The sequence below is a fragment of the Zonotrichia albicollis genome, chromosome 6 (assembly GCF_047830755.1).
Source record: "Zonotrichia albicollis isolate bZonAlb1 chromosome 6, bZonAlb1.hap1, whole genome shotgun sequence".
NCBI classification, from domain to species: domain Eukaryota; kingdom Metazoa; phylum Chordata; class Aves; order Passeriformes; family Passerellidae; genus Zonotrichia; species Zonotrichia albicollis.
The window spans coordinates 36,004,971-36,023,697 of NC_133824.1; the positions used below are offsets into that span (position 1 = coordinate 36,004,971).

The window sequence follows — 18,727 nt, forward strand, 5'->3', positions numbered from 1 at the left end:
TTACAAAACATTCATGACCATTAAAAAAAATTGTATTTACACACGTAGGTACTTTGTCACTTATTACATCATAATTGCTTCAGAATTGCTCTGTTGCTGAAATCTGTGACAGTGTTCACTGGGGTTCTTGGATGAGGGAAGAGACGAGGATCTGACTCCACGTTTCAGAAGGCTTCATTTATTATTTTATTATATATATTACATTAAAACTATACTAAAAGAATAGAAGAAAGGATTTCATCAGAAGGCTGGCTAAGAATAGAATAGCAAAGAATGATAACAAAGGTTTGTGGCTCAGCTCTCTGTCTGAGCCCACTTGACTGGGATTGGCCATTAATCACTAACATCCAATATGGGCCAATCAAAGATCCACATGTTGCATTCCACAGCAGTAGATAATCAATGTTTACATTTGGTTCCTGAGGTCTCTCAGCTTCTCAGGAGGAAAAATCCTAAGAAAAGCCTTTTTCCATAAAAGATGTCTGCGACAGAAATCTTTGTTTTCTTTCATGTTAGATAAATCCTTGCAGATAAGAAGTTCTAGCATAAACTGCATCAGAACTCAATGCAGAGAACAGCATGTTTTTTTTTCATGAAACAGATGTGTTTTCAAATGTTTGAAAAGGGGAAAAGCATGGAAATAGTTCTTAAGATTTTAATTTTTTTAAACATTTGTTTGTACAGGATTTATAGTGCTACACTATCAACTCTTATCATCTCCCTGTCCATAAGATCTTTTGATCAACATTGACTCTTGATGTCTGAATCCTTTTGCCTCAAAAAAATTTCTTATTTGTTGAACACTCAACAAATCTCTTTCCACTCTTCCTGTAGAGATTTCTGGCTGGTACACAGTGATGGCTCCTCTCTACTCTGTGCTTGAGCTGCTTTACCTTGAGTCGTGGGGACACCACAATATAAGAAGGATATAAAGGTTTTAACATCCAAAGGAGGGCCATGAGGATGGCAAAGGGCCTTGAGGGGAAGCTGTGTGAGGAGCAGCTGAGGTCACTCGGTCTGCTCAGCATGGAGGAGACTGAGGGGGGACCTCATTGCAGTTACAACTTCTCCTGAGAGGAAGAGGAGGGGCAGGCACTCATCTCTTCTCTCTGGTGCCCAGTGACAGGAGCCAAGGGAACGGCCTGAAGTTATGTTAGAGCAGGTTTAGGTTGGATACTAGAAAAAGGTTCCTCACCCAGAGGTGGCTGGGCACTGGAACAGGCTCCCCAGGGAAGTGGCCACGGCACCAAACCTGACAGAGCTCAAGAAGCATTTGGAAAATGCCCTCAGACACAGGGTGTGACTCCTGAGGTTTCCTCTGCAGGGCTAAGAGTTGAACTTCATGGTCCTTGTGGGTGCTTTCCAACTCAGGATATTCTGTGATTCTAGATGTGAACTTTCCTTAAAGCTAGACAGGGTTTTACAAAGACAGATAGCAGAATCTCTCTGCAGGAAGGCTCAGAATGATCAGGGGATCTACTTGTATGTGTGTTTTCTATGAAGTGGTTCTTTGTTCAGCAAGATAATTGCAACCCCATGCCATTTCAGTCCTTCTATTCACTCACAGCATGCAGGAGTTAGGATGGATATAAAGTTCAATGCTATAAGTGAAAGTAGAAACAGATTTAAAAATTTCCATGAATAATCAAAAGCTTGAAAGTAAAAGAAAATTTCCAGCCGTCAATCAGTTGCCTCTAGTGATAGAAAACTGACTTGAGAGCTTTGAATTCTTTCTCCCTTTCCTGTATACCTGTGTATCTAATTGCATTTGGTTCTTCCATGGTCAGAGAAAACAAGAGATTTTCAAATTCCTACTTCAAAAAAATTTCTAACAGCAGCAAAAATGCACATTCTCATGACTCCTAATTAAGAAGATTTGAGTTAACAGTGGTGGTATCATTTTAATTTAGCAGGTACACAGTGTTTTGTGTTTCAGTCATTAAAATGCAAAATATAAAACTAATGCATTATTCTGTCACTATACTTCTACAATTCAGCTGTGAGGGTTTGTTTTATGTGCTGCTTTTCCTGATGATACCATATATTTATCTTCACCAGATGCTTTATAGCCAGATTGCTTCATTAACTTTTTCCTAACTAATTTCAGCATTCTCTTTTGATGCAAATCTGCATATAACATCAGGTACTTATTTAAAGACCCATTAAAAGCCTCTCATCTACTTCTAAAGAAAAATAAATGGGAGTAAGTGAGAAAAAAGAAAGGGAAGGTAGCAATATTTGATAATTCATAGCACAATATTTGATAATACATAGCAAGTATTGTCTTTTTAAAGAAATGTTAGGGCCTCGTTGAAAACAAACAAAAAGCCACAAAACAAACCCCCACCAAAGCCAAAACAAACAAAAAGCCCCAACCAAGCAAAAAACAATAATATGGAGCAAAAAAAATAGATCACAAACAAATATTTTCGCCAAATACCAGTAGATTTGCACTGCTTTGCAGCTCACAAAATGGCTACTACAGAGATTAGACCATTCTATTCTTAAAAAAGCCAAATTATTTGTTTCATGTCCTTGGTCTCTAAGGACAGTCAACCGGGGGGGAGACTGCATGAAACTCCCCTGTTTATTCTGAGTCCAGATAAGTGGATCAGAAAGTTATAGACGAATGGACACTGCTAATAAATCCACTGTTTATGATAACAATTACTTGTAATTTTCTTTGCAGTGAAAGCAGATGAAAGGAGAGATAAATAACTGTGTTTTCTGTACTCTGTGTTAAAACATGTAATGCTTAACCAGTAGTAATTTATTGCATTAGAATCCACTTTTGCCTTTCACTCTGCCATTTATTTCCCTGTATACAGACATATTATCTCCTAAATTAAGTGTAGGGTTGAAAACCTGAGGAGGTGTGGATACTGTACTTCATGAAACCAAAAGACAATAAGACCCAACTGATGAAGACTTTTCACCCAGACAAGCGTTACCACTTGTTCTGCTACTCGCTTTCTGCTCTAACCTTACTTTCAAGATTCTTATTTCCATTATCATTCATCTTAATGAATTACACACAATAATTTTTATATCCTTTTAAGTACTTCTGAAATTTTGTAAAATATCTTTGACTACTTAAGTTATCACAGGATAGTTTAATTGAACTTCAAATCCCAGTGACCCAGTAATTTGCATTTTTTAAGACTTTTTTCTAATTCTGTATTTAATTTTTTTCTGGTTTGAATGGGAGAAAATTATACCTCTAACTTATTCTAAAATGGAAAAATTTACTTCCTTCCATTACCCTTTACTTTATCTTAAATATGTCAGATAGGAAATATTTTCTTCTCTTACTTCTGTTTGATGTTCAATTCATTTGTTCAAGCTCAGGTTGGTCTCTTAATGTTAGTAGTTTATGCTATACATTATGATGTGAATTTTTATGGTCTAAAATACTGGTGACACCTAAGGATAACAGCAATTCCATTCTCGTATTGGATATATTTTATCCAGAAATATTTTATTCATGTTGGAATTTGTGTTATAGATTTGAACAAAGTCTTAGCATTTTAGGTTACCTACTCACAATTTTGTATTTCAAGTTATTGTTACAAAGCCTTTAGTTGGACACATTTCATGAAAATGCATTAGTGTATACAATATAGTTACATTGAGGGGGAAAAACTTTAACCTAAAAAAGCAATTCAGTTTTATTGAATAAAAGTGGACTCCTCCATAGCTGTTAATGGTATATAAATCTATCTCAGAAATGAGACCAGTTTTCAAGCTGCATATTAAAGTGCTGTCAACTTCAGAACTTCCTTCTATATTGATAAGATGTAGATCCCCTTTTTCTCAGCAAGGACATGTGACAATCTGAACACAAAAAAGGAGAATCAGAAACTTATTTAATTTAAAACAAAGAACAAAAATACTTAACTTGATTTTAAATTTACCTGTAAAATCTCTGTGCATTCAGAAGCTCCTACACATGGGAACTAGAATAACTGGTGGATTAAGTCCTGGGTCCTATGCAATTAAAAGCAAAGTCCTGTGCAATTAAAGTATAAATTAAACATAGGTGTTGCTCATTATCTTGCAATACAACCAAATGGTGCCTATGTGCTTAGAAGAAATGCACAAAAACAGTGTCTATGTCAGAAAGGTTAATTATGATTTCAAACTATTATTTTTGAACAGGATACTGAATATTCACTTCCGATGCCAGATCTGTAAGATAAACTCTTTCACAGACAAGGTAAGTTTGCCATTGAGATTGCTGAACTCTTGCATATTGCACCTATAGTAATGTAATTCTTTAATCATTTTCCAGCTTCATTCAACATTGTAAAAACTACAATTTTGAAAAGACCGAATTTTGAAAACACCCTTCTCTGAAGCAAACTGGCTGGTTTTATGCCTTTTGCTGTGTCTATTGCTTCAAATCCTCCCAAGTTTTTGCATACCTATGAAATGAAGTTGAGATGATTGTAACTGTCCGGTTTATCTCGGCTGTTTGTGGGGCCTGGAAGGCCCGGGGGTGGCCTTGGGGCAGCCCGCGTGTCGAAGGACGAGAAGAGGCTTCAGTTCTTCTTTCTGGTTTTATGTTTATTAATTGTTTATCTAAAAGATGTTCTTTCAGCCTAACAAAGATCCGCTCAGCAGTCAGCCATGGGCACACTGTCTCTGCCCTCCGGGGCAGGCACCTATCTTTATACCCATTGTGACGTATACAATATTTATCATTTTTCCCCAATACCATCTATTCTTATAACTCGGTGTACTCTCAGCAATAACCAATACAAAGGTGCCACCGTGGCCAAAGAAGATGGAAGAGAGGAGGAAGAAGAAGGAGGGCAGGACACACCCCAATTCCTCCATCTTACTCCTCTAAACCCCCCTGTACATAAATCTTAAACCCTGTTTCTCTATCTCTAATTAACTAATCCCTTCACCATTCACCCTGTGAAGCCCTCATCCTTGTCGTCTCCTGTGCAGGATTAAAGTCCAGCTACCAGACACTTCTGGCAACATTCCAGGAGTCCCGAGCCCCCCCCCAGGGTCTCGGAGGCTCAGCATCTCAGGACTGAGATCTTGAGATCCGACAGTAACAACATATGCAATATCTTGATAATGGATCCTCCCATATATTACAGAACACTGGTTTGTCTTATGTATTTTGTTGTCCTTTCAGTGTGAGTAGATGCAAGTTCTACCAGCCAGTCCACATAACCGAGCTGGAACACAACGTAAGGTTGTCTCAGTCTTTTCCTTCTGTTTTCCATCTGCCCTCTTCCTTACTCCTTGGAGGATTGATTCACATATCAGCATAAGGCTCTGCAAGCTCATTTTAAGTTATCGTCTCCTAAGTTTGGAAGCAGCATATATTTTTCCAGTGTTCTTTCACATTTTGTCACTACTTCTGTGATAACGTCAGTAATTCTGAGACTGTTTTGCAGATGCTTCATTAGGCTTCTTGTTATCGTTGACTTCCAGTTGTCAAGTTTGCCACAGTACAATAATGCTGAAATTATAATTGCATCAGATAGTTTTATCTCGTGCTGAAGGATATATGCTTCATTCTCCAGATGTCCAAAATATGTAGGCACTTTTTAAATTCTTGCATTTTGTTCCTCATCTTCTATTCCACTGCAGTTTGTAGTTGCATTAAAATATATAGGGCTTCAAATGGGTTTCACTGCTGATTCCTCAACAGAGCTATCTTGGCCTTTTCAGGTTGTAAAGATGCTTCTTGTGCAAGGCCTTGTTCTGGGCTGTCAGCAGGGAAGACCCATCCTCAAAACTCCAACATGAAAGCAAATTTTCTTCCTTTGAGTGTATATGAGCAAACATGGAAATAATTTTCTCTGTATTGCTGACAGGGTGCCCATCTCAGTTAGGCTACCCTGAAATTCTCCTACCTTTTCCCATGTTTTATAAACTGTGCACAGAGCCAGAAGGGATCACACCAGCATCTTATCTCATCCCTGCTTATCATTGCCTGTTGCAGTTCATTCCACACCATTTTGTATTAAAAAATGATAACCTCCCTAGGTCCATAGACTCTTAGTTCAAAGATTTATACTATGAGCATTGTGGAAGTTTGCTGCATGGATTTTCTTTGCTGTTTCTTTTTTCTCTCATAACATTTAGTATCTGAAGCCTAATTTTCAAATATCACGGATGAAACATGGATTTTGCTTCCAGGTATCTATCTTGAAAGTATTAGGAATGTAGAAACTTATCTCAAGCGAAGTTGCTTCAGCAAGAGCTTCTTTGAGCTGCCTCAGAAATCAGCTAGTGCCTCCTAATATCTTTAATGAGTATGGCTTCATTTCATTCAGATAGAATGTTTCAGAAAATTCTGTAATATAGGAAACATGGTTTTCTCATTTAAATTTCCTTCTGTGGTATCATAGCATAAAACGCTATCACTCATAGACCTCTGACTCAGCAATCACCTCTGCCTTGCCTCTGACTTCAGCAAATTCATTATCCGTGCCTTGACAGGTTGTTCCTACATTAGCAACTTTGACATGTGGGAGAATACTGAACCCAATGCAAATTAAAGCAGAAAACACACCTGCAGTGGGAGTTCTTTGCCATAGTTGTCTTTGTCATCTGAATACACAGACATTGGTGGTATTTGGGGATTGCACTAGAATAGTGCTTTTGAAAGCTAGGATTAACTATTTGATAGCAGGGTTAATTATGGTAATTATGAACTGAATTCACAAATAAAACTTCTACATTTAGCCAACAATTTAGACTAAATCAATATACATGTAGCAGATCTGTTTTCTCTAGCGCAGATTCATGATTCTCAGTTATGTATTCAGGAAGTTGTTAACACACATTCTTTTCAGGACATCTCAGAGAAGGTATATTGTGAAGGCAGTATTTTAAAAGATAGACAAAATTAGAAGCAGAAACAACAATATACCAGGTGCCTTCACATTCCCTTGGCATTTACGTTTGAAAAGTGCATTTCTGCTCCATTGTATGTTAAAATTTCAGTTGTGAAATTATGGTTTTCTTCTCCAATGTAATTTGATGTTCTTTGGTTTACTCTATTGTATTCCTAAATTGGCTGCGTTTGAGTAGGAAATTAGAAGAATCTCTTAAATGTGTAGATTCTGCTTTTTTTCACCAATATGATTATCTGTCTTTTTTAGAAAAATACATACAGGAGAGTAAAACTGAGCTCTTGGCTAACTTTCCCTACTTCTCCCTCTTTGTAAAAAAAAAAGTCCCCAGTTAAAACAAGACTTATCTCACCTGGTCAAAGCACTTTCTGTCAGCAATGGACACCCCAACTTAATTCAGGTTGCTTATATTGTATTTTTCATGTCAGGATTGTGCAGTGTTGCAGATAGGAAAATGTTGGTGATAATTATGTAAGTGTTACAATGAGTTACATTGAAAATTGGGTAGAATAGGCTGAATTTTCTGCTTGAAAAGCTATATCTGTGCTGTATGGAGATACCTATATTCATAACCTATATAACAATAACCTATATTCACAATATAATTCCCGAAAAGAACGTCAGGAGGTCCAAACAAGGCTGAGTGGATAAGGTCTAAAATTGTAGGTGAAATTCACAGGTTTAATACTAAACAGTTAACAGAGATGGAATAATAAAAACAAATTAAAAGTTAATTGTTTTCAACACAGAGTGAAATCTAGGAGCTGTAACATATCATGCTGGGAAAATGTTTGTTTGGTGATCAGTAGTGGTCAGTAAGAAAATCACATGTGGAAAATATTAGGAAAGATGATAAATGCAAACAATGTCATTAAGACACCAGAAATCCTTAGTGGGCCCACAATTTGGATATGATGTGCAGTATTGGTTACTCAATCTCATAGAAAAACAGAAAAGATTCAGAAAACATCAGTAAAGATGGTCAAAGATGAGGTCAGCTTCTGTGCAAAGCACAATTGCTTAGACTAAGACTGTTCAGCTTGGGGATGAGACAGCTGAAATAAAATATGCTGCTGGTCTTTGATACTAGCCAGGACGGAAAGGAGTAAAAAGGGAGTTTCTGTTAATGGTGTCTTTATATTTAAGGCTCCAAACAAACACAAGGAGAAAGTAAATAACATAAAATTTAAAAAAATCTCCACTGTATTTTGCTTTTTAACAAACAATATAATTGCTAACATTCCCCCTTTTTATATACTCAAACAATATCTGTTACTTCCAAAATGGTTTCATCTTTCTTTCTTTTAAACCCCACATCTTCTCATGATGCTTCTTAGTTTTTTTCCCCCTGAATTCCATTCTTTTCGTAAAGAATATTTTATTCTTACATGAAGAAAAGACTTGCTTATTATCTTGATATACTTAAAATATAAAGGCAAGAATAAACAGAATTTTTTATGTAGACATTTCAGCTTCTCCAAAGGTCATCTGCCTCATTTACATACCAACCTGCAGATATTTCAGAATTTGCAGAAAGCAAGTTCACAAGAGTTACAAAAATGTATGTATTTGCAGAAGAAAACATGGAAGTGAGAAGACTAGCACACACCTTTGTTTCTTTTTCCCTGAGCAAACCAACTGTATTTTCTTACCCTTTTCTGCTATCTGACAAATATTTACTGTTGAAAAAAGAAAAAAATGTTAATGTGTCATGTTATTCTGTGCCTAGTGCTGTTCTCTGAATACTATTCTTACATTTCTAGCACAGAAACCTTCAATACCTTCATATTAGTATGGTCAGAGACTTGTAAAAGCCTGAAATAAAATAAAAAAAAAGGAAGAAAAAAATGTTCTTGACTATGTATAGTTCATGTACACTGTAGGTTTTAAAACAGAAAACTGGCTTCTATTCACAAATACTGATCTGTAGCTGCAGTTGTAGATTTTTTTTGGCATTTGACAGAAGCTACTTCAGATGGCTCTTTCAAATTCTGTTTTTTTCATCTCTGTCTCTGTACAGCTTCCGTTTGAAGATAAGGCACCTGAGTGGCTTAGGGATCAGGGTAAGCTCATCCAAAAGGTCACAATACAATAAATACATCTTGACCTACTCCTACAGAGACCCAAATGCATTGCTGCAGAAATGCAGCTGCTGAGACAAGGAGTCACTCCCCTCCTAAGGCTCCACCAAGAGTGGCTCCATGATGTTCTCTGTGATAGCAGGAGCATACCTGGGAGTCAGATTTACTCTCTGATTTTATTATGGCCCTTATCATTCACAAGCCTTGAGCCATCTGATGAAAACAATATAGATTAATTGTTTCAAAATGATTTTTAGGACTGGAAAATTCTAAAAGTTAAAACACATGTGGTACAGGTTTCCCTATTTGTTTTGAAAGGCTGTGGTTCCCATATTAGGTAGCAAAGAGCAGCAGTGTTTCTTGAAGGCCAAAAGATGACCATTTATTTCAGCACAAAATAATTCTTTGTAGCAATTTCCCCAAGCAATTTTAAAATGGGCATGTACAATAAAAATGTGGATGGCTTAATCAAATGCCTTTCCAAATTTCTTATTTTGAGAACAGAAGTACCTATTTAGTTCAGAAAATCGTCAACTGCTGTAGTGATTAGCTCTTAAAACAAATAGCAGTTATTTCAGCTTTAAAAAATGAGTTGCAAGGTTCTTTTTTATTGTTACTTTTACTGTAAAGCTTTAATAATTGGTAACAATCCTCTGGTATACAGAGGTGTTTGGAAGCTTAGCTACTTAAATGTTAACCTGGTTGCTATCCCACCTTCCTACATGAGTGAGCTCTTGCATTGTGATGCTGCACTTCCATGTACTCACTCAAAAGTTAATGTAGCTTTTTGCTTTGTCGAGGCTTACGATACTGGACAGAATTCAATAGGGAAATTAAGAGGAATTTTCTCTGTAAGAAAGACTCTTCACACTTAGAGACCTTCCCATCTTCCTTCGAGAGAACTGATTCAGTGCCAAGTGAAAAGCTCTTAATGTATCATTTATGACCTGTAGTTTTCCTCACCAACAGGGCCTACCTTTTATCTGTTCTGTTAGGTATAACAAATGCAGAGATATCTCTCCTGAAAGAATGTAGGAAAATAAGGAAATATTGAGAGTTAAGATTGTCTAGTGCATAGTGAAATGTAAACGGGACCCTTTCACAAGAAAGGAGTTGTGGAAAAGTATGATTCACTTAGTTTTCTGTTGTGTTCTGTTTCTTACTCTGGTAGAGGTTGAGACTTTTTGGTAAAAAAATAAATTGAAATACATGGAATTTATGAAAAATGCAAGAGTGCATGGTAATGCAAGCCTTACTTTTCTGTGACAACTTGAGGTTTTTGATCATAATTCTTAATTCTTGACAGTATTATTATTATTCATTGACTGCATTAACAAAAATTAATGATAGTGGCTTGGCAAAAATCAAGGGGTTACTGTAATATGTGCTTATAAGTTATCCGGGAAGGACATTTAGGGCATGATAATTGTGGGAATTTTTATTCATATAAAGGATTCAGGATCTGAGCTCACCCTATTGAGAGATTACAGAGCACAATATCCATGGCCTAAAAATACAAAGTCTTACAAACAAAAACATACAAATATGCTATCTGATTTCTGCAATGAAACAGGATGCTGACTGCATGATAGGAAGAAAACTAGACTAGATTTCCTTAGCTGGAATGACATTAAAAACAAGCAACAGCACATCAGTGGTTCAGTTGGTAATAAAATCACAGAGAAATTGATAGGAAGGCAATCTAATCTGATCCACCCCCTTCACAGTGAAATTCTTGCTTAAACTAGATCAGCTCAGCTGAATCCTGAATGTCTACATCCTGTTACCTCTCAACAGTGCTGTGCATTTTTTATGTGATATTAAGGAAAAAGAGTATTAGCTGCCTCTTGTCTGTTTATGACAGGACACAAAACAGCCAAGAGTTTCTGGTTAAATATTTCTTTAAAGACCATTGCTTCTGAGAAATTCTGACCTATTCAAACCTTGAGAAATTATTCTTGGCCTTGGCTGAGATTGACTAAATTATTTGAAAAATTGAAATCCCAAACATCAGACACATGGCACAGTAATATTTCTGGTGTTCATAAGAAATATTTATAATCACACTACTGAATTGGAGCAATTTCAGTATGGCTTTAATATTCTGTCATAATGGACTTATCTAGGGGGGGTTAATTACTAAATTTCTAGATCAGAAAATTCCATATGTCTGGTGTAAAATACTAAGTCAGCAAAATAGGGCTAAGGTGAACATCAATAAGATTGGCAAATTTTGACCCATAGAATTCCTGACCAAAGTCAGGGACATTTTCAAAAATACAAAAACTAGTCTATTTACTACAGTGGAGAGTTATTAATAAAGTTGTAAGCAAATATTTCCAACAGTCAGCAAACATACATAAAAAATAAAGGGAAGAGCTAGTGGGATGGGCAACATTATTCTCTCATTTCCTGAAATAACTCAGGTGAATATTCCATGTTTTTAAAAAATAAGTTTTATTTATTAAACAGTAATTAATTTTAAAATTTATTCTTAAATTAATTGGAATTAAGATTTAAAATTTTATCCTTTATCTCAGAAATAGCAAAATTGCAGGCAGTTTAAAACTGAATCATTCTTACGTGGTGAAAATTTGCCTCTCTGTGTTTGTCACAAGATTTTTTGCCTTGTAACAGATACATGGTGGAAAATATAATGAAATTACTGGAACCAATTCAATAGTTATTTTCTGTCCTGCATAAATTGCTTGGATTCTTAACTCTACTTTCTATTATTAGGAGTAGAAAACATCACAAAAGCTACATAAGACAAGTGGCAGTGGCATATTCTAGAGAAAGCACAGCCAGGCACATTGCAACAGACAAAGCTTTCACTCATTTCAGTGATTCCCACTGCACACATGTCCCACTTGGATTGGGAGTAGCCTGTCTCTCTGCCAGAGCAATGGCAGAAGTCTTCAGTAGTAATATGAAAAACATATCATTGATAGTTATAGAACATTGCTGTAATTTCAGATTTTGTTACATGAAATAATGATGGACAGTTATTTTACACAGTGTATTCTCACAGCATTGGCATCTTGGCTAAAAATATTAAAATTCTGAGCCTTCAGGAACCTCTAGGTTTAAAATACAATTGTAAATGAAAGAGGAGAGCTGAAGTAATGTTCCAATGGTGCAATGCTATAACAAAGTGGTGCGTAATTCTTGACAGAAGTGGTTAGCTTTCCTACATCCTTCTTCGGTCTTTATTTCAGATTGAGAGTGTTCCAATTTCTTCCAGGCAAGCCCCGTATACTGGGATGATCTCAAGAAAATAAAGGTAATTTAATTAAGGCCTGTGCAGGGGGTCTGAAGATTCATGTGGTTTAAGTCCTTTATCCATCCTCTTCATTATGCCTCCAGGATGCAGCTGTGTTTCTGAACTTTGGTGTTTGTAGAGCAGCTTTTTGTGTTAGCCTCTCCTGTTTCCATGGAAATCATATAAAGCATTTTTGGCATTTTTCATCTGTTCTTAAACTTTCCATTCTGTTTTCATGCCATAAGCACAATACTACTTTCTTTCAAAATACAGATTTTCTGCTGCTAAAACTTTTGTTTCTTTTCTGTCTGTGTATTGTCAGCCAATGTCCTTCATACTTCTGGTTTCCCTATATCAGTATGAATGATCTCAAATCTAGCTTGTTCATGGAATCCTAAGATTAAATACCACTTGTTTTACTGTAAGAATCTACATTTATTATGTTTAATATGATAAAGGAAAGATATAGCAAAGTTACTATTGTATCTTGGGTTAAAATTTTGATGCTAATCACCCTATGGGAAATAAGAAAGCAGCATTATGTATAACTACATACAAAATAAGCAGTCATTGTGTGTGGAATAATAGGTAAGGGAATAAACAGCAAATTTTGCCCCTAACAATACAGACTTATTTTGATTTGCACACACAGAGTGAGACTTGATAATATGCTTGGGTGCTGATGGCATCTGGAAGGGGATGAGCACTGTGCATTCACAAACAAGTGAGTAAGAGACTTTGGGTTCCTAGGCCAAAACTAGGAAGCAGATAAGCAGGAATGTAATCCTGTGTCACACCATGGAATCCAAAACTAATGTGTCAAATAGAATACAAAATATTTAGCCATACTCCTGAAATGAAGCAAAATCAAAAGTTTCAAATTGTTTAGGAGAAGATAACCAGTACTGCTTAACTTATTATTACCATGCTGCTTGGTCCAGATAAACATGTTGTTTTGTTTTCACCTCATTTATAAGTTTTAAAATTTCAGTAATGAGTAGGGAAATGGTCACATAAAAGAAGCAACTTTTCTATGCAGCATACTAGTGAGTTCCTAAATTGAAATACTTTGTCATGATTCTGCAATTTAGAAGTTTCTATACTGATTGTAAAGATTACAAAATTGCATTAGAAATAATGTAAACTGATTATGGGACTAGACAATATGGCCTCCATGGAAAGATTGAAAGAGGAAATATTTTCCAAAGGTATAAAACATAGCTGATGGAGGAGAGGGAAGGAGGGAAGTGGCTTAAATTATAATGAAAGAGGCCTGGTTTAAAGAGAAAACTTAAATAATTCCCACAAATTAAACTACTAAGATATTGAAGAGACTTTTTCTGGTGAGATTGTGGAGCCACCATTTATGGAGTCTCAGTCGTTGAAGAATTTTAAGAGTTCACATAATTATTAAGCAGAAATTACACAGGCATAATTAATCTTGCCTTCAGGCAAGAGATGCATCTTTTTCAGTTTGTTCTTTAAAGTTATTTTCATGATAGATGTCTACAAAGCCATTGATTTCTCCTTCAAATTTCTCTTTTACAGTGTATCTGTTTTGAGCAGAAAGTACTTTTGAATCCCAAATTGCTTTTCTTTGACTGTAAATCTCCTTGTTTTCAAGTCTAGGATTAATCTTTAATTATAGGTACTACTTTTCATAAAGCAGTATCTCTCTATCTATAGTAGGTCATTTCAGTCTGTAAAAATACACAGTTCAGTCTTTCAGTGCCCAAATGTGCAGAATTGTGACTTAACCTCAGGAAACAGCTAAGTGTCACACAGTCACTCCCTTACTTTTCCCCCATCCTCAGTCTTGCCTGAGAAAATTTAAAATGTGTGGATTGAGATAAGAGCAGTTTAATGGTTGAAATAAAGATAATAAAGATACTAATACAGATAGTAAAGATAATGCTAATTATGGTTATCATAATTACAATCATTATAATAGTAATAAAAAGAACGATAGAAAGGAGAGACAGAGACAGACATTAAACCCAGGGAAAACAGCCACCTCCAGTTTATATACTGAGCATGACATTCGGTGCTGTGGAATATCCCCTGGCTAGTTTAAGACAGCTCTCCTGGCCATATTTCTTTCAAGTTTCTCATGCATCTCCTCACTGGCAGAGCATGGGAAGCTGAAACATCCCTGATTTAGGGTAAGCACAACTTAGCAACACCTAAAACATCAGTGTGTTATTAACATTATTGTCATACTAAATCCAAAACATGGCCCTATACCAGCTGGTAGGAAGAAAATTAACTCTATACCAGCTGAAAGCAGGACAAGGTTAAACTACTTTAACCTGGTGTAAGAAACCCAGGCAGAGTGACTTTTGTGCTCCACTGTAAACAAACATACATCTTTTCTGAAAAATTCATTCATATCCCCAGTGAAGCTCTGTTAGTATAGAGCGCACAAATGGTGCCGAGTAGCTTCCTGTGTGTCCTTGGCAGATGTTTTCTGTGTTTTTTCTGCAGTACCTTCTCAAGATTACAGCTATTTCATCCATCCTTCTTTTGTCATACTGTGGAGCTACCATCATTCATCACTGAAGTATCTTGTAGCTCACCCCCTCTCCTCATCTAACTGAAATATTTGTACCATCTCTGGATTGCGACTAGTCCATCAAAAAACCTGATACAGTTGAAATTTTGTTATCTGTCTGTATTGTTCAGAAATTATTAGACATCATCTAGGTCTGAGCATCTCTTCCTAATATTTGTCTGCCCAGACAACTGTGCAGTGACACTGAAGAGGAGTGGAAATACTAAGTGTGCGGGTGAAAGTATCCTGGAAAGAATGCAGGAACTTCCCAGATATTCATAGTACCTCAAACCCAACCAGGGTTAAATGTGACCATATTAGTTCTGGACACTTGAATCTCATAAATTCTAAGATGAGTACTGATTTTCAGTAAATGTTCAAGTAAAAAATGGTTCATAGGCATGAGGGAGAACTGCAAAAGTTTGCAGTCGGAGGAAAGGCTTTGCAGTGGTATCTGGAGTCCTTTTGCAATTACTAGGATGCAATATACTTTAATATCTGTTTTTATTAAACTGTACAACTACAGCATCATGTGTGTTCCTCAGATACCACAACATGTGGTATTCATGTTGTTGTGAGAAGAACATAGGACCCTGAATGCTTGTTAGCAGCTGGAACACCATTCATATGCTCCAGGAGAGCGTTTCTCTGTTCACTTTTTTCCCTGAATGAAATTCTGTTCAAGCACTCCAGGATTTCTACACAATGTGAATTGGAGCATGGTAAATGTTGCCCAGAGAGATTGTGGATGGAAGTGTTCAAGGCCAGGCTCTATGGGGCTCTCAGCAATCTGATCTAATGAGTGGCATCTCTGCCCAGGACAGGGGGTTAGAAACAGATGATTTTAAAGGTCCCTTCTAACCCAACCCATTCTATGATCCTATTAAATGGAGTTGGTTGGAGATTCACTTCAAAAACACATTTCATCCCCAAAGTGAAATACTAACATGCAGTCACATTTCAAATTTCGCCTCTTATTCTGAATCTTAATTAAACCTGCATTTCCAATACATTGCTCTGAAAAGTTTTACATTAAAAAAAAAGGTTTAAAAATTTAACATGTTTTGAATAACCTTATTGCATGTGTTTGTTGAAAAGGATCTTTGGAGTGTGAACAACCTATAAATTTTTTTTTCATATAAAGAAAGTCCTTGGTCTGCTAAATTACTCATTAACATATCTTTTAAATGAATGGATGGAATAAAAAATACATATTTTGCTTTCAGTTGATTATTAAGTGATTGACTTTCAGAAAGTATAGATACAAAATCTCCACATTTCATATCAGTCCATACTATCTGAAAAGGATGTGTTCTTCTATTTCTGAAATGCAGCTCTACCTTTACAATTTAAATTGACAGTCTTTGAACAATACTATTTAAGGAGAGGAAAATTAGGATATAAAATGCATATCATAGCAACTTGCAAGGAAACTTAGGTATCTGGTATATAAATAAACACCTGGCACTCAACCAAGACACCAGTGCTAATATTCTGACACTTACAGAAAGAATGATGAAAGTGAAGTGGTCTCTGATTTTGATTAGCTGATGTGTGAGATACTTTCAAGAGGTAAAGTGCATAGTTTTATTGTTATTTATTTTATATCTTAATCAAAATGAAAGCATGTGATCAAAGATTGGACTTATGAGAATAAACAACAGAGTTAAGTATTTTTGGGCAAAGGCAGGGAATGTATGACCACTGAGGAATGTGAGAAGACACAGAAACTGAGGATGCTAAAGAAGACTCAGCAGTGGTCATTTGTGAGATGTGTTTTCTGCCTCCTGAACAGACTGAGGGTTGCTCAGCTACCTCTTTCTGATGTTAAGGACAGCTAATTAAGAGTTGCTCTTTAACCATCACTAAATGCCCACATGTTTGTGAAGGGCAGATATGAATTCAGCTCCTGCTCCTGCTGTGATTCTCCACACAGTGATGCTCTGAAGCACAGGATTGCAATGCATTTGTCTAGGGACCCACCTTTGTTAAAAAGTAGGAATAGAATTTTATTTTTTTTTACCTTTCTCTTTTGAGCCCATCACTGCTGTACAAAATTCAATATTTCGATGTTTGCTCAATTTGGACATTTAAGTTTGTCATTTCAGTGGGAGATTAGCTTGTGACATGCTATTAGCTGCTTGAGCTTTTGGTGTCACTTGAGAACAGGGAAATCACAAATGTACAAAAACTTACTAAAAATATTAGGTATGTCTTTTTAAATTATCATTACTATTATTTTTCAGACTTACATTAGCTTATTTCATTTCACTCACTTTACAACTTGAATATTAAAACAATACAAGCAGTACAGACATGTTTATCACCATAAAACCAAAGGTCAGAACAAGCATTACATAAAAGATAGTCATTAACAGATAAGCTTTGTTAAGGTCTGTGTTTCTTCATATATAGTGATATCAGAAATATTAGTTAGAACTCCTGTATTTTAAACAGTGGTAGCTGCCCAAAAAGTAGAGTTGTCTAGGTTCATAAATGAATGAAAAAAAAAAATTAATCTTTAGATGGGAATTTTTGATTCCTGAAATCTACACTATAAAATATTAGAAGACATTACTCTGTATGCTATGCTACTTATTGGAAAAAAATGTCTAAAATTATTCTGTGCATTTATCTGGATTATAATATAATGTGTGCAATTAAGCTTCCATTAAGACAGATTCAGTAAATTGTTATCCCTGAAGAAGGAATCAAGAAAACCATAAGTCCCATCAATTTAATTCTGATCTAAAATGGTGATTTTTTTGGGCTTTTAAGGGTTTATCCACTGGTAGAACATCTCACTCTAAGTTAAATGGCTTAAAAATACAAGATAGACATGTATATTTACATGTCTGCTGTTACTAATTGTGCTTCCACCCTAAGATCCCCATGAACTCTTAGGGTTATATAGATGAGAAAGATGATACAATGTCTAGAAAATAGTGATGCAAAATACTAGTCACTAGAGTATTAATGCTATTTAATGCATTAAAAAAAATACCTTTGCACTAGGTTTTTAAATGTAACTTCAATATTCACCCCATTGCAGTGCCCCCAAAACCACAAGGTACAGAACTGAAAGATAATTGCAAACAAATCAGTCCAGAAATGGTGCAAAAAGAGAAGCTAGTTTTGTCATTTCAATAAAAGAGTAGCATGAGAATAATTTAGGATTAGATGTGCTAATGGAAGTAAACAAATCTACACTTTCAGGGGTTTTCTGTGAAATATTTAAGTGTGTCTTTGTGTAAAAAGCAGCTTCTGTTCAACTGTCATTCACTATGCTCTCACAAAGAGTGTCAGTGATCAAGCCTTTTTTGCTTCTAGAATAAGAACATCAGCAAATGTAAAAAAGTCTTATTGGGATGAAAAATTGCTGGTTATTTCCTTGTCTGATCAAAGGCTGTTACATGATGATTTATATGAAATATTTATTGAACATAAAACCAGAAAATCTTACATTGAGTATGAAAATTTTCCCTCACAAATGAGACTCCTTTTTTTTTGAAGATTTCTCTGTAGTGTATTTCTTTTTTGTGTCTGCACCTAGTTTGTAAATCATACATTATAGTCCTGAAAGTCCATAGTAAATGAGATGGAGCTCAAAATTTGCTGATGCAATGATACTCCTAGTGACTCCCTTCAAAGCCTGTGTATGGTGGCCAAGAGATTACTTTCCCATTCTCATCTGCTCTTCCATTTGCTGTAGATTGTCCAGAATTGCTGGGCTTCTTGATACACTTCATTATACTGAGGTGTTATTAAACAGCTAAAAAGGAATGGCTCCACTCTTACTGTCTTGTCTCTTCATTTTGGCATTTACAGGTTATGTCCAGGCTGAATTTTTAGCGTTTAACCATTTATTAGGTGAGTGACAATAAAATATTTAAAATTCAAGAAACTTCTCTAGAGAAACATCTGAAAATTTGTAGAGGAATACACCCTT

At 35.8% G+C, this 18,727-nt stretch overlaps 1 long non-coding RNA gene across 1 annotated transcript in view; it reads left to right on the forward strand.

The window, feature by feature from the left end:
* LOC141729254 (uncharacterized) overlaps nt 1–18,727 on the forward strand; it is a 158,863-nt gene that overhangs the window by 77,956 nt on the left and 62,180 nt on the right. The window contains exon 2 of the long non-coding RNA XR_012580641.1: nt 4,159–4,216. This is a non-coding gene — a long non-coding RNA (uncharacterized LOC141729254). The remainder of the gene's footprint in view (nt 1–4,158; nt 4,217–18,727) is intronic.